This window comes from Carlito syrichta, unplaced genomic scaffold, assembly GCF_000164805.1.
Source record: "Carlito syrichta isolate Samal-C Ts95f unplaced genomic scaffold, Tarsius_syrichta-2.0.1 Scaffold316213, whole genome shotgun sequence".
Taxonomy (NCBI): Eukaryota; Metazoa; Chordata; class Mammalia; order Primates; family Tarsiidae; genus Carlito; species Carlito syrichta.
Window position 1 is genome coordinate 350,699 of NW_007260309.1, and position 13,736 is coordinate 364,434.

Genomic DNA, 13,736 nt, shown 5'->3' on the forward strand with positions numbered 1-13,736 from the left:
AGAACGGCTCGTCCGGGCCTGCCGCGTGGGACTGCCGAGTGGTGAGAGGTGTCCCGTGTCTTCTGGCGTGCTGGGTCCTGGGCAAGCCTGCCTGGGTCAGCCCTTCTTGCTTCTCAGCCGTGAGCACCTGTGGCATCTGCCTCAGCCCTGGCTGGGTGGTTTGCAGAACCAAGAGCCAAGTCGGCTCCAGCGGACCATGTGAGTGTGCCCTTTTCTCTCTGATGACCTTTCAAGCCTACAATGTCAGCCAGGGTCCTAGCCAGAAAGAGATCTGTACTCTAAAGGCATTGACTGAAGAGAACCCAATGGGGGGGGGAGGGGGCACAGAGTTGTCAGAGTTAGTGGGCCCCAAGGGGGAAGGCAGGACCCCAGAGGTGCTCCCATGCCTGCATCTGCCTGGAGGGACTGAGCCCACTGGGACATGAGTGCAGGGAAAGGGCCGGCCAGCAGGAGCTGCTGCCAGATGCAGGGGGCACACTAGCCCAGGGCCTGCCGCCTGTGCTGGCAGATCAAGTTTTATTGGGATGTGGCCATGCCCACCTGTCTACACACGCTCTTTTGTCCTGTGCTGCAGCTGCCGAGGTGAGCAGAAGTGACAGAGACTGTGTTGCCATAAAGCCTGAGTATCTACTGTCTGGCTGTTTGCAGAAGACATTTGTCAAGCACTGCTGTTATGGGGGAACTGTGTCCCCTCCATCCACACATTGAGTCCTAACCTCCAAACCTCAGATTGTGACTGTATTCAGAAACAGGGTCTTTAAAGAGGTGATTAAGTGAAAATGAGGTCATAAGTATGGGCCTTAATCCAATCTGACTGGTGTCCTTATCTGAAGAGGACATGAGGACACAGACACACACAGGGAGAAGACAGCATCTCCCTGGGGAAAGGCCTCGGGAAGCGCCAGCTGAGACAGCATGACTGTGGACTTTCAGTCTCCAGGACTGTGAGACGGTGCATGTCTGGGGTTGGAGCTCCTGCTCTGTGGCATTCTGTTGTGAGGCCCTAGCAACCTGCCACACCCACTCTCAGGGAGCAAAGCCATGGTCAGAGCCTCAGGCAGGACGGGAGACACACGTCCTGGCTGCCTCCTCCCCTTTCTGGTCTCCTGTGGGGCCACTGCTGGCTCAGCCCAAGCAGGAGCGTGAGGCCACTGCAAAGGTGGCATCTGACTCAGAGCAAGGAGCAGAGGGCAGAGGAGGAAGCCGGCTGAGCACAGCAGAGCCAGTGCACAAAGGGAAACATCGGAGCACGCGCCTCGGCCCTGCGTCGGCCATCCCGCTGCCCATTCGTGTCTTGCCCCCTCTCCGATTTTCTTGCTGGAGTATTCTGAGCAAGTCCCAGAAATCGCATCATTTCACCCAAACATAGTTGTGTATGCATACGTAATGGTAAGAACTTTAAAACTGGAACCAACGGCTTCATCGCATCCGACAGACTTAGCACCAGCTCTGTAGCCACACCTCACACTCCTCTCTTCTCAAAAGTCTCCACTGACCCTGGTGCATTCTCATCGGAGCGAAACACCCGCCAAGAGACGGAGGCATGGGCCCCTTGCAGGGTTCTCGCACTCTGTGCTTGGCTGTCCTCACCTCCTGGCTGACCTTGCTCCTCTGGCTTGCGTCTTCTGCGTCTGGTGGTTTGGTGTGAAGGCTCATAGGGTCCCAGGCGGTGGCTTCAGCTGCGTCACGTCACTGTCTCCAGCTGTCTGCGATGCTGAGAGTGGCCAGCGGGTCAGAGGAGCCGGCCTCCACCGACTGGTGTCAGGCTGTTGACCTCTGGCCTAAGGACGCCCAGCTGTTGGCAATCGTGGCCTCGTCCCGCTTGGAAAATGTTGATCTCCTATGGCTCTCATTCCTTCTCCGTCTATTACGTAAAAACTGCTCTAAGGACATCTCCTTGTCAACTATGTAGTGGCCTTGGAATAAAATTTTCACAGGAAGAGAATGGATGCCTCCATCTTTTTCTTCATTATCTTCCACAATACTAAGCTGGGGGACGAGCTACGTGAGTTTTTCCTCAGTACTGCTAAGAACTCGTGATTTAAACATACTTGATGTGCCGAAGTCCGCTGCGGCCCGTATTCCTCCCTGCCAGCCTGCCCCCTCCGGCCAGGCGGAGGCCTTTTCATCGCTCCCAAGTCCTGACGCAACACTGCTGGTGTCTGGTCACTTGGGGCCTTGTCCTCTTCCTGCTTTCCGACACAAGACGATGGCCTGGCCCGTCTGTGTCCGCCCTTCTCCAAGTTCCTGTCCGGGCTCACTACAGCAGGCACGGGCAGAGGACTCACAGCCACAGGAAAGATGAACCCCAGGGAGACAGGGGAGGAGGAAAGCAGGGCCATGGTAGGCATCTTGGCGAGCAGCCCACTCTGACAGGAGGCGGGGCCACAGTGTCTCAGCCCTGCCTACACGCCTTCCCTTGCTGTTACCGCTCCATCCTGGAGCAGCACTTCTCACCCCCATCCCACCACAGCGGAGGCAGCGTCTCCATGGCCTGTGTAGCCTTGGGCCTGTGGTGGCCCTCCTGGTACCCTCTGCCGTGCATGGGGACTCCTCAGGTGCTGGTGGCACGGCCGTGGCACCGTCTGACACAAGACTGTGACATGGGTGACTGTCAAGACCACATAGACCCTGAGGCCAGGCAGATGATCCAGCCCTGGGCATAGGGGCTACGCAGACCTCAGCAGACCAAGAACTGGTCTGGCCCACCTACCCTCTGCCTCGGAGACTGGATGGGCTTCCATCCCCTTGCAGCATGTGGATCCCACGAGGACACCACATCCACAGGTCCCTCCTCTAGGGGAGTGCAGGTCTAGTCCTTCTGATGACGGCCACGGCACTGCCCTTGGACACGGAGAGGTTTAGCACATGACGCCAAGGCCCTGCTGCCATGCTGGGCAGAGTCCACATGCATCATTCCAGTTCCTGCCCCCTTGGCTCTGCAGCTCCTAGTTTTCTGGAAGCCCAACCAGGATCTGTGTGAGAGTGTGTCACGCCAGGCAGAGACCTCCACGCACAGGACCCACGGTGGGATGGGGTGCCACACACATGAGCCTGTGTGCTGGTGGGGAGGTCTGCTCTGCTGCCACTCCAGCTTCTGAAGCCATGCACGCCAGCACCATACATTGGTTCCAGCCCAGCATAGCACCGCCCAGTGTGGCCGTCTACCAGGTACCCCTGAGCGGGCCCCTGGCTGATGCGTCACCAGCCCATCCCCCACTTTAGTCAGGCCAGGTTGTTCCTGGTGATGAGCCCACAGACGACGGTTCCATCTGGTGCTTTTGGGATAGCCTGTCGTGCCTGGCCTGTAGCAAAGTGTGCCCCTTAGTCTGTGACAACGTAATGCAGGCACCATGTCAACAGAGCAGGCATCCTGTCCCCAAACGGTGGAACTGGCCCAGGCACTGAAGGAAAACATGTATGATGCACTGGGCTCAAACCAAAGAGGTGGTTGTCGCAGCTCCTCACCCAGACAGCAGCCTGGTAAAGGCAGGAGAGGCTGATGGCATCTCTGCCAAGGGTTTACTCACAGTTGCCCAGCAGGCTGCTGTCTTTTTCCTTCCAGTGCTAGCCGGCAAGTCCCGGTGTTCTCATCTGCTAAGGAGTTTGTATCTCCCCAGGTCGAGCCCTCCGCCTCTGTTGCAGGAGCTGTAATGTGGCATCATCCACTTCTGGCTGGAGTCAACATGATGTTAATGCTCCCAGAGCTAGGGCCACACCCCCCTGGGTGGCTCAGCTCCAGCAGGTCCAGGCAGCAGCCTCGGTTCCTGGCCACCAGGAGGTGCAGCCCGGAGGTCGGGGTGCCAGGGACATCTAGCCAGACAAGTGGCACTAGAGAGCCCCAGGGTTCCCAGAGAGGCCTCGCCTGGACTCTGGCATGTTGGTGAGTCCCAGCAGAGGCCCCATGCCCAACCACAGGCCACCAAGTGCCCGCCCTGAGCCACAGATGTTCACTGTGACCTGAGTGTTACAGAGCCCACACGCCTCAGGCTGGGTGGACACGCAGCAATCCACTGTGTGATGAAAATGATAGTCGGGACTTGGCCTGGGCAACCACAGAAGGCACAAGCAAATGGCATGAACAGGTGGCCCAGATTCCCATGGTACTGCCTCCTCAGCCCAGGATGTCTCACCAGGGGGACAATGGGGAAGGTCTGTGCTGTCCTTGTGGCACCAAGAACTGCTCTGGCCTCCCTGTTACCAGGGAGAGATAAGAAAACAGGCCACCAGATCCCCAGACACATATCCTATGTCAGAGGCACCACTGTGACATCTCAGCTGTCACAGTTGTCACTCCTGGTTACGTCTCCTATGGCCCTTACCACCCTTCGTGATGTGTCTGGTTTTTGCAAGGGCTGGAAAGGTGAATGGAATATGGGGTGATGGGAGCCACTATCCCTGCATCCTTTAGGTCCTCGAAGGTGGCAGTAATGCCTGTAGTCCCTCTGAGAATGAAGTAGTAATACTAAGCCTCATTTACTATCTTGGCCAGGACAAAGGGCATTTCCATGGGGCCCTTCCTATCAAAATGACCTCTGCCCTACCAGCCAGGGAACCAGCGCAAGGGGTCTGTCATCTGCCAAGTGACGCATGCCAATGGGGCTTTCTATGTCAGGTGGAGTCTTAACTCCCTTGGGTTTTTCCTTTTTTCCTTGTCTCTCGTCTTTGTGCCGAAAACCTTGGTCCACAATGACACTAACACAAGCACGCAGGTGACAACCCTGTACTATGGGCAGGAGGGCATCATGACACTGACATGATGACACCCTCTCTGCTGGGCTGTGGTGCTGCTTACCCCGTTTGGTGCAGTCTCTGCAGCAGATCGGATGGCCTGCCCTGCTGAACTCGGGCCGTGGCACTTTCTTTGGCCGGTAAAGTGAGAGGCGTAAGAGGAACGCTGGCCATCCACAAAAGATGGTCGAAGAGACTGCACGTCTTTTCCTTCTGCCTCCACGACTGGTGTGGCCTTCTAGACAGACGCTCTTCCCCACCTGGGTCACAGAGGGAGAATGCAGGGATCAGAACTGCAGCCAACATACAATTAACACACAGCGTGGGACAGAAAGACCTTCTGCTGCTGAGGGCATCGTGATTCAGGTTTGTTACCACAACACGATACAATGTCATCCACCCTGATGGGTTTTACGGACCCATTCACCCATCTACCTTACAGATCTGCTGAATGCAGTCTGTGATTCCTGCATGGTTCCTAGTCCCTGGGATATAGGGCCCATAAGCAGGCACTGTAAAAATGCTGTTTTGTAGAGTCATTTGCGACAACTCTCCCAATGTGGCTAAATCACCACCCTAATATGCAATTATTACTATTTTTCCACTTTCCAACTTTTATCAATGTCCTTTCCATCTTCATTTAGTTTATGCTTGATGTGAAACTTTTACATGTTCCAAAGTCAAAACAGACAACAATGAGGCTGCAGCTGGGTCCAGGTACCACCATGCCCAGCTTTCTCTACATTGTTTTTTTGAGTCTCTCTCTGTTGTTTAGGCTGGGGTGCAGTGGCATGCAGGCTCATGGCCACCCCAGCATTGACCTGCTGGGCTCCGGTGATCCTTCTGCCTCAGTCTTCCAAGTAGCCGGAACTACAGGCATGTGCTACCATGCCTGGCTAACTTTTTTGATTTACTGTAGAGACGAGGTCTCACCAAGTTGTCTGGACTGGTCTCGAACCTGTGGGCTCAGGCAATCCTCTCACCTTAGCCTTCCAAAATGCTGGGATTACAGGCTTGAGCCACCGTGCCCAGCCTCTAACATTTTTTTAAAAACCAAAAAGTCTTCTTTTATTTGTGTCTACAAGTCTGTTTACATTTGACAATTTTGTACATTTTGGGTCTCAGCGTCTTCAGGGGGGTGAAAACAAGGCCTGTCTTATAATTACAAGCATTAAGTAACTGGTCACTGTTACTTTATTTGAAAGAACCTGGATAAATATGCAGAGAGCTCTCAGGCTAACACTGATTACAGTGCAAGGAAGAGAAAGACAGATGAGAGATAAGTGGACTTTTGCAAGGCAGAAACATTTCTCACAGTAAAAATTAGAGTGAAAATGTAGAAATCAGCAGTCCAGGCTGCATCTACGATGTTGTACTGGATATGAAAAACCCATGGGCAAGTGTGGAAAATAAGAACATCGACTGAACTCAGTGGTTGAGTGTGTGCAGTTTTCATGTGAGAGCCTGTGGCTGCTTCAAGGTTGTTTTCCCATAACTGCTTTAGAGGTGGGCCTGGTGCACAGGGCTCAGTATGCACAGCTGTCCCCGCAATGACCTTGGCTGAGTGCTGTCTCAGTGACCCTCACCCTGGCTGCTCTGGCGGCCCCATGGCCTCTCGACCACGAGAACAAGGGGTCACACTTACGCATGAAAAAAGGGTTGGGGCACCACCTGCACTGTGAGAAGAGGAGGACCTCAGTCCCATGAGAGGCCCAGACCCAGCCCCCAAGCAGTAAGAGGCCACCCAAGGTGGGCTCTCCCCATAGGCCTCAAGGGGCCTCCCCTTCACTGTTTTGGGGTCATGAAGCCTCTAGTGACTCTCACAAAGGAGCTGAGAGAGCCTGGGATAGCTGGGTGGGGGAGGGTGTGAGCTGCACATCCTCATGGCTGTTGGGCACATGGGGCCCTGACCTGGAATATGTCAGGTTGTCCCTGTCCCAAGGTCTCACAGCCCTCCTCATCTGGTCCCAACCTAGAGTGCTGTGGAGGGTTCCCAAGTCCTGGCTACCTCCCCAGGGCTGTCAGGGATGTGACACAGGAACAGTGGCATTAAGAACTGTGACATCATGGATTGTGACATCACTGACTAAGACATAAGGGACTGTGATATGAGGGACGGCGACACAGGAAATTTGGGTGAGACTGGTTACAGTGCTCTGGAGTTGTACGGCCAAGCCAGGAGCTCTGGGTCTTGTATTCATGTAGCTCCTGGTGGTAGGATGGCAACCACAGCCAGAATCTCTGGAAGACTGTGACTACTGACAGAGGGGAGGGAAGAAGCTGGAGTGGATAAACACACTCTCACACCTATTCAAAGGCTCATAAAAGACAACAGGCGAATGCAGAGAGACTGTCTCACGAAGAGCCCAAAACCTGGGAGAGCATCCTGCACCCGACAAAGAGCGCTGAAAGAGTGTCCAGCCTTGATGGAGAGCTCTGCACACGAGTGCCCTGCACCTGACGGGGAGCCCAGAGCCCGAGAGAGATTGTCCTGCACCTGATGGAGAGCCCTGCACCCAAGCCAGCCTGTACTGGACCTAACAGTAGAGGCCTGCACCAGAGAGAGACTGTGATGGAACTGATAAGAGTGCCCTGCACCTGAGAGAGATTGTCCTGCACCTAATGGGAGAGCCCTCAACCCAAGAAAGCCTGTCCTGCACCTGAGAGAACCTGTCCCGTACCTGGCAAGAAAGCACTGCACCAAAGAAACACTGTCCTGCACCTGATGGGAGTGCCCAGCACCTGGGAGAGTCTGTCCTATATCTGAAAAAAAAGACTTGCACCCAAGGGAGATAGTCCTGCACCTGATGGAAGAGTCATGCACCCAAGAAAACCTGTCCCGCACCTGATGGAAGAGCCCTGACCTGAGGGAGACTGTTCAGCACCGGACAAGAAAGGCCTGCATACAAGACTGTCCTGCATCTGATGGGAGACTCCTGCACCCAAGAAAGCCTGTATAGCACCTGATGGGAGAGCCCTGCACCTGGGACAGCACATCCCATACCTGACAATAAATCCCTGCAAGCGAGGCAGATTGTCCTGAACCTGATGGAAGAGCCCTGCACCCAATAAAGCCTGGTCTGCACCTGAAGGGAGAGCCCCACAACTGAGAAAGCCTGTCGTGTACCTGAAAAGAAAGCCCTGCACCCAAGGGAGATTTTACTGCACCTGATGGGAGAGCCCGAGACCCAAGAAAGCCTGTCTTACACCTGATGGGAGAGCCCTGAACCGAAGAAAGCCTGTTCTGCACCTGAGACAGTCTGTCCTGTGCCGGACAAGAGAGCCCTGCACCAGAGAGAGATTGTGCTGCACCTAAGGAGAGAGCGCTGCACCCAAGAAAGCCTGCTCTGCACCTGATGGGAGAGCCCTACACCTGAGAGATATTGTCCTGCACCTGATGGGAGACCCTGAACTGACGAGAGCCTGTCCTGCACCTGATCAGAGTGACCTGCACCTGAAAGAGTCTGTCCCATACCTGACAAGAATCCCTGCACATGAAAGAGATTATCCTGCCCTTGGGTGAGCCCTGCACCCAAGAGAGCCTGACCTGCACCTGATGGAAGAGCCCTGCACCTAAGTAAGCCTGGTCCGTACCTGACAAGAAAGTCCTGCATCTGCAAGAGATTGTCCTACACCTGATGAGAGAGCCCTATACCAGAGTAAGCCTGTCCTACACGTGATGGGAGATCCCTGCAGGCAAGAAGGCCTGTCCTGCATAAGATGGGACAGCCCTGCACCCAAGAAAGCCTGTCTGGCACCTGATGGGAGAGCCCTGCACCTGAGACAGTCTGTACCTGACAAGAAAGCCCTGCACCCGATGAGAGAGCCCTGCACTGAAGAAAGCCGCCTGTCCTGCACCTCATGGGAGAGACCTGTACCCAAGAAAGCCTGTCCTGCACCTGACCGGTAAGCACTGCACCCGAGAGAGCCTGTCCCATACCAGAAAAGAAAGTCCTGCACCTGATCGAGATTGTTGAGCACCTAATAGGAGAGCCTTGCACCCAGGAAAGCCTGTCCTACACGTAATGGGAGAGCACTCAAACCACAAAAGCCTGCCCTGCATCTGATGGGAGAGCCCTGCACCCAAGAAAGCCTGTCCTGCACCTGAAGGGAAAGCCCCGCAACTGAGAGAGCCTGTCCCGTACCTGAAAAGAAAGCCCTGCACTAGAGGGAGATTTTACTGCACCTGATGGGAGAGCCCTGCATCCAAGAAAGCCTGTCCTGCACCTGATGGGTGAGCCCTGCACCTGAAAATGCCTGTCCTGTACATGACAAGAAAGTCCTGCACCCACAAAAGATTGTCCTGCACCTGATGGGAGAGCCCTGCACCAAAGTAAGCCTGTCCTGCACATGATAGAAAAGCCCTGAACTCAAGAAAGCCTGCCCTGCATTGATGGGAGAGTCCTGCACCCAAGAGCCTGTCCTGCACCTCATGCGAGAGGCCAGACCCAAGAAAGCCTGTCCTGCACCTGATCTGGAGAGCCCCGCAACCGAGAGAGACTGTTCCGTAACTGACCAAAGATCTGCACCCGAGACAGATTGTCCTGCACCTGATGGGAGAGCCCTGCACCCACGAAAGCCTGTTTTACACATGATAGGAGAGCTCTAAACCAAAGAAAGCCTGTTCTGCACCTGATGGGAGAGCCCTGCACCCAAAAGACATTGTCCTGCACCTGATGGGAGAACCTAAACCAACGAAAGCCTGTCCTGCACCTGATCGGGGAGTCGGCACCTGCAAGAGACCGTCCCGTACCTGACAAGAATCCCTGCACACGAAAGAGACTGTCCGCCCTTGAGGGGTGAGCCCTGCACCCAAGAGAGCCTAACCTGCACCTGATGGGAGAGCCCTGCACCTAAGAGAGACTTATCTGTACCTGACAAGAAAGTCTTGCACCCAGCAGAGATTGTCCTGCACCTGATGAGAGAGCCCTGCACCCGAGTAAGCCGGCCTGCACCTGATGGGAGAGCCCTGCAACTGAGACAGTCTGTCCCATACCTGACAAGAAAGTCCTGCACCCACAAAAGATTGTCCTGATGGGAGAGCCCAACACCCAAGTAAGCCTGTCCAGCACCAATGGGAGAGCTCTGCACCCAAGAGCTTGTCCTGCACCTCATGGGAGAGCCCTGCACCTAAGAAAGCCTGTCCTGCACCTGATGGGAGAGCTCTGCACCTGTATAGCCCATCCCATACGAGACTAAAAAGTCCTGCATTCAAGAGAGATTGTCCAGCACCTGATGGGAGAGCTCTCGACCCACAAAAGCCTGCCCTGCACCTGGTGGGAGAGCCCTGCACCCAAGAAAGCCTGTCCTGCACCTGAAGGGAGAGCCTTGCAACCGAGAGCCTGTCCTGTACTGGAAAAGAAAGCCCTGTACCCGAGGGAGATTTTACTGTACCTGATGGGAGAGCCCCACACCCAAGAAAGCCTGGTCTGCGCCTGATGGGAGAGCCCTGCACCTGAGAGAGCCTGTCCCGTACCTGACATAAAGCCCTGCACCCGAGAGAGATTAGTCTGCATCTGATGGGAGAGCCCTGCACCTGAGAGAGCCTGTCCCGTACCTGACATAAAGCCCTGCACCCGAGAGAGATTAGTCTGCATCTGAGGGGAGAGTCCCGCACCTAAGAAAGCATGTCCCCTACCTGACAAGAGAGTCCTGCACCTGCGAAAGATTGTTCTGCACCTGATGGGAGAGCCCTGCATCCAAGAAGGCCTGGCCTGAACCCAAGGGCTGTCCTGTACCTGATGGGAGAGTCCTGAACCCAAGAAAGCCTGTCCTGCACCTGAAGGGAGAGCCCCGCAACCGAGAGGTTGTCCCGTACCATAAAACAAAGGCCTGCACCCGAGGGAGGTTTTACTGCAGCTGATGGGAGTACTTTGCACTCAAGAAAGCCTGGTCTGCACCTGATGGGAGAGCCATGACCCTGAGAGAGCCTGTCCCGTACCTGACAAAAAGCCCTACAACCGAGAGAAATTCTCCTGCACCTGATGGGAGACCCGGCACCTCAAAAAGCCTGTCCCTTACCTGACAAGAAAGCCTGCATCCGCGAAAGATTGTCCTGCACCTGATGGGATAGCTCTGCACCCAAGTAAACCTGTCCTGCAATAGATGAGAGAGCCCTGCACCCAAGAAAGCCTGTCCTGCACCTGATGGAGAGCCCTGAACCAAAGAAAGCCTTTTCTGCATCTGAGACAGTCTGTCCTGTGCCTGACAAGAAAGCCCTGCACTCGAGAGAGATCGTCCTGTCCTTGATGGGTGAGCCCTGCACCCAAGAGAGTCTGACTTGCACCTGATGGGAGAGCCCTGCACCCAAGAAGGTCTGTCCTGCACCAGTTGGGACAGCCCTGCAACCAAGAAAGCCTGTCCGGCACCTGATAGGAGACCCGTGCACCTGAGACAGTCTGTCCTGTACCTGACAAGAAAGTCCTGCACCCAAAGAGATTGTCCTGCACCTGATGGGAGAGCCCTGCACCCAAGAAGGTCTGTCCTGCACCAGTTGGGACAGCCCTGCAACCAAGAAAGCCTGTCCAGCACCTGATGGGAGACCCCTGCACCTGAGACAGTCTGTCCTGTACCTGACAAGAAAGTCCTGCACCCAAAGAGATTGTCCTGCACCTGATGGGACAGCCCTGCACCCGAGAAAGCCTGTCCTGCACCTGATGGGAGAGTCCTGCACCTGAAAAAGCTTGTCCCGTACCTGACAATAAAGTTCAGTGCCCGGGAAAGATTGTCCTGCACCTGATGGGAGAACACTACACCCAAGTAAGCCTGTCCTGCAACTGATGGAAGAGCCCTGCACCCAAGAAAGCCTGTCCTACACATGATGGGAAAGCCCTGAACCCAAGAAAGCCTGTTCTGCACCTGATTGGAGAGCCCTGCACCTGACACAATCTGTCCTGTACCTGATGAAAAAGCCCTGCACCAAGAGCAATTGTCCTGCACCTGAGGGTAGAGCCCTGCACATGATGAGAGAGCCCTGCACCCAAGAGCCTGTCCTGTACCCGATGAGAGAGCCCTACACCGAAGTAAGCCTGTCCTGCACCTCATGGAGGAGCCCTGTACCCAAGAAAGCCTGTCCTGCACCTGATGGGTAAGCACTGCACCTGAGAGAGCCTGTCCCCTACCAGAAAAGAAAGTCCTGCACCTGATGGAGATTGTCAAGCACCTCATGGGAGAGCCCTGCACCCAGGAAAGCCTGTCCTATATGTAATGGGAGAGCATTCAAACCACGAAAACCTGCCCTGCACCTGGTGGGAGAGTCCTGCACCCAAGAAAGCCTGTCTTGCACCTGAAGGGAAAGTCCCGCAACAGAGAGATCCTGTCCCGTACCTGAAAAGAAAGCCCTGCACTCGAGGGAGATTTTACTGCACTTGATGGGAGAGCCCTGCACCCAAGAAAGCCTGTTCTGCACCTGATGGGAGGGCCCTGCACCTGATGGGAGAGCCCTGCACCTGACAGAGTGTGTCCTGTACCTGACATAAACACCTGCACCTGAGAGAGATTGTCCTGCACCTGATTGGAGAGGCCTGCAACCAAGTAAGCCTGTCCTGCAACTGATGGGAGAGCCTTGCTCCCAAGAAAGGCTGCCCTGCACCGGATGGGAGAGCCCTGCACCTAAGAGCCTGTGGTGCACCTGATAGGAGAGCCCAGCACCCAAGAAAGCCTGTCTTGCACTTGATGTTGAGAGCCTGTCCCGCCTCTAAAAAGAAAGCCCTCACCTGAGGGAGATTTTACTGCACCTGATGGGAGAGCCCTGCACCCAAGAAAGCCTGTCCTGCACCTGATCTGGAGATCCCCGCAAACGAGAGAGCCTGTCCCATACCTGACAAGAAAGTCCAGCACCCATGAAAGATTGTCTGGCAACTGAGGGGAGAGCCCTTCTCCCACGAAACCCTGATTTACACGTGATGGGAGAGCCCTGTACCTGATGAAGTCTGTCCCACACCTGACAAGAAGGTACGGCACCCATGAAAAATTGTCCTGCACCTGATGGGAGAGTCCTGCACCCAAGTAAGCTTGTCCTACATCTGATGTGAGAGCCCTGCAACTAAAAGAGCCTGTCCCGTACCACACAAGAATAACCTGCACCCTAGGCAGCTTGTTTGGCACCTGATCAGAGAGCACTGCACCCAAGAAAGTGTGTCCTACAGGTGATGTGAGGCCCTCCAACCACGAAAGCCTACCCTGCACCTGATGTGAGAGCCCTGCACCTGAGAGAGCCTGTCCTGTACCTGACATAAAGCCCTGCACCCGAGAGAGATTGTCCTGCACCTGATGGGAGAGTCCTGCACCTAAAAAAACCTGTCTTGAACATGATGGGAGAGCCCTGCACCTGAAAAAGCCTGTCCCATACCTGACAAGAAAGCCCTGCACCCGAGACATATTAGCCTGCACCTGATTGAAGAGCCCTGCACCCAAGAGCCTGTCCTGCACCTGATGGGAGAGCCCTGCACTTGAGAGCCTGCACTGCACCTAATGGGAGAGCCCTGCACCTGATACAGTCTGTCCTGCACCTGACAAGAAAGCCCTGCACCCGAGAGATTGTCCTGCACCAGATGGGACAGCCCAGTACCCAAGAAAGCCTGTCCTGCACCTGATGGGAGAGCCCTCCACCTGAGATAGTCTGTCCTGCACTTGATAAGAAAGCCGTGCACCCGGGAGAGATTGTCCTGCACCTGACTGGAGAGCCCTGCACCCAGTAAGCCTATCCTGCAACTGATGGGAGAGCCCTGCACCCAAGAAAGCCTGTCCTGCACCTGATGGGAGAGCCCTACACCTGAGACACTCTGTGCTGTACTTGACAAGAAAGCCCTGCACCTGAGAGATATTAGCCTGCCTTGATGGAGGAGCCCTGCATCCAAGAAACCCTGTCCTGCACCTGATGGGAGAGCCCTGCACCCAAGAAAGCCTGTCCTTCACCTGAAAAGAAAGCCCTGCACCTGAGGGAGATTTTACTGCATCTGATGGGAGAACCCTGCATCCAAAAAGCCTGTCCTGCACCTGATGGG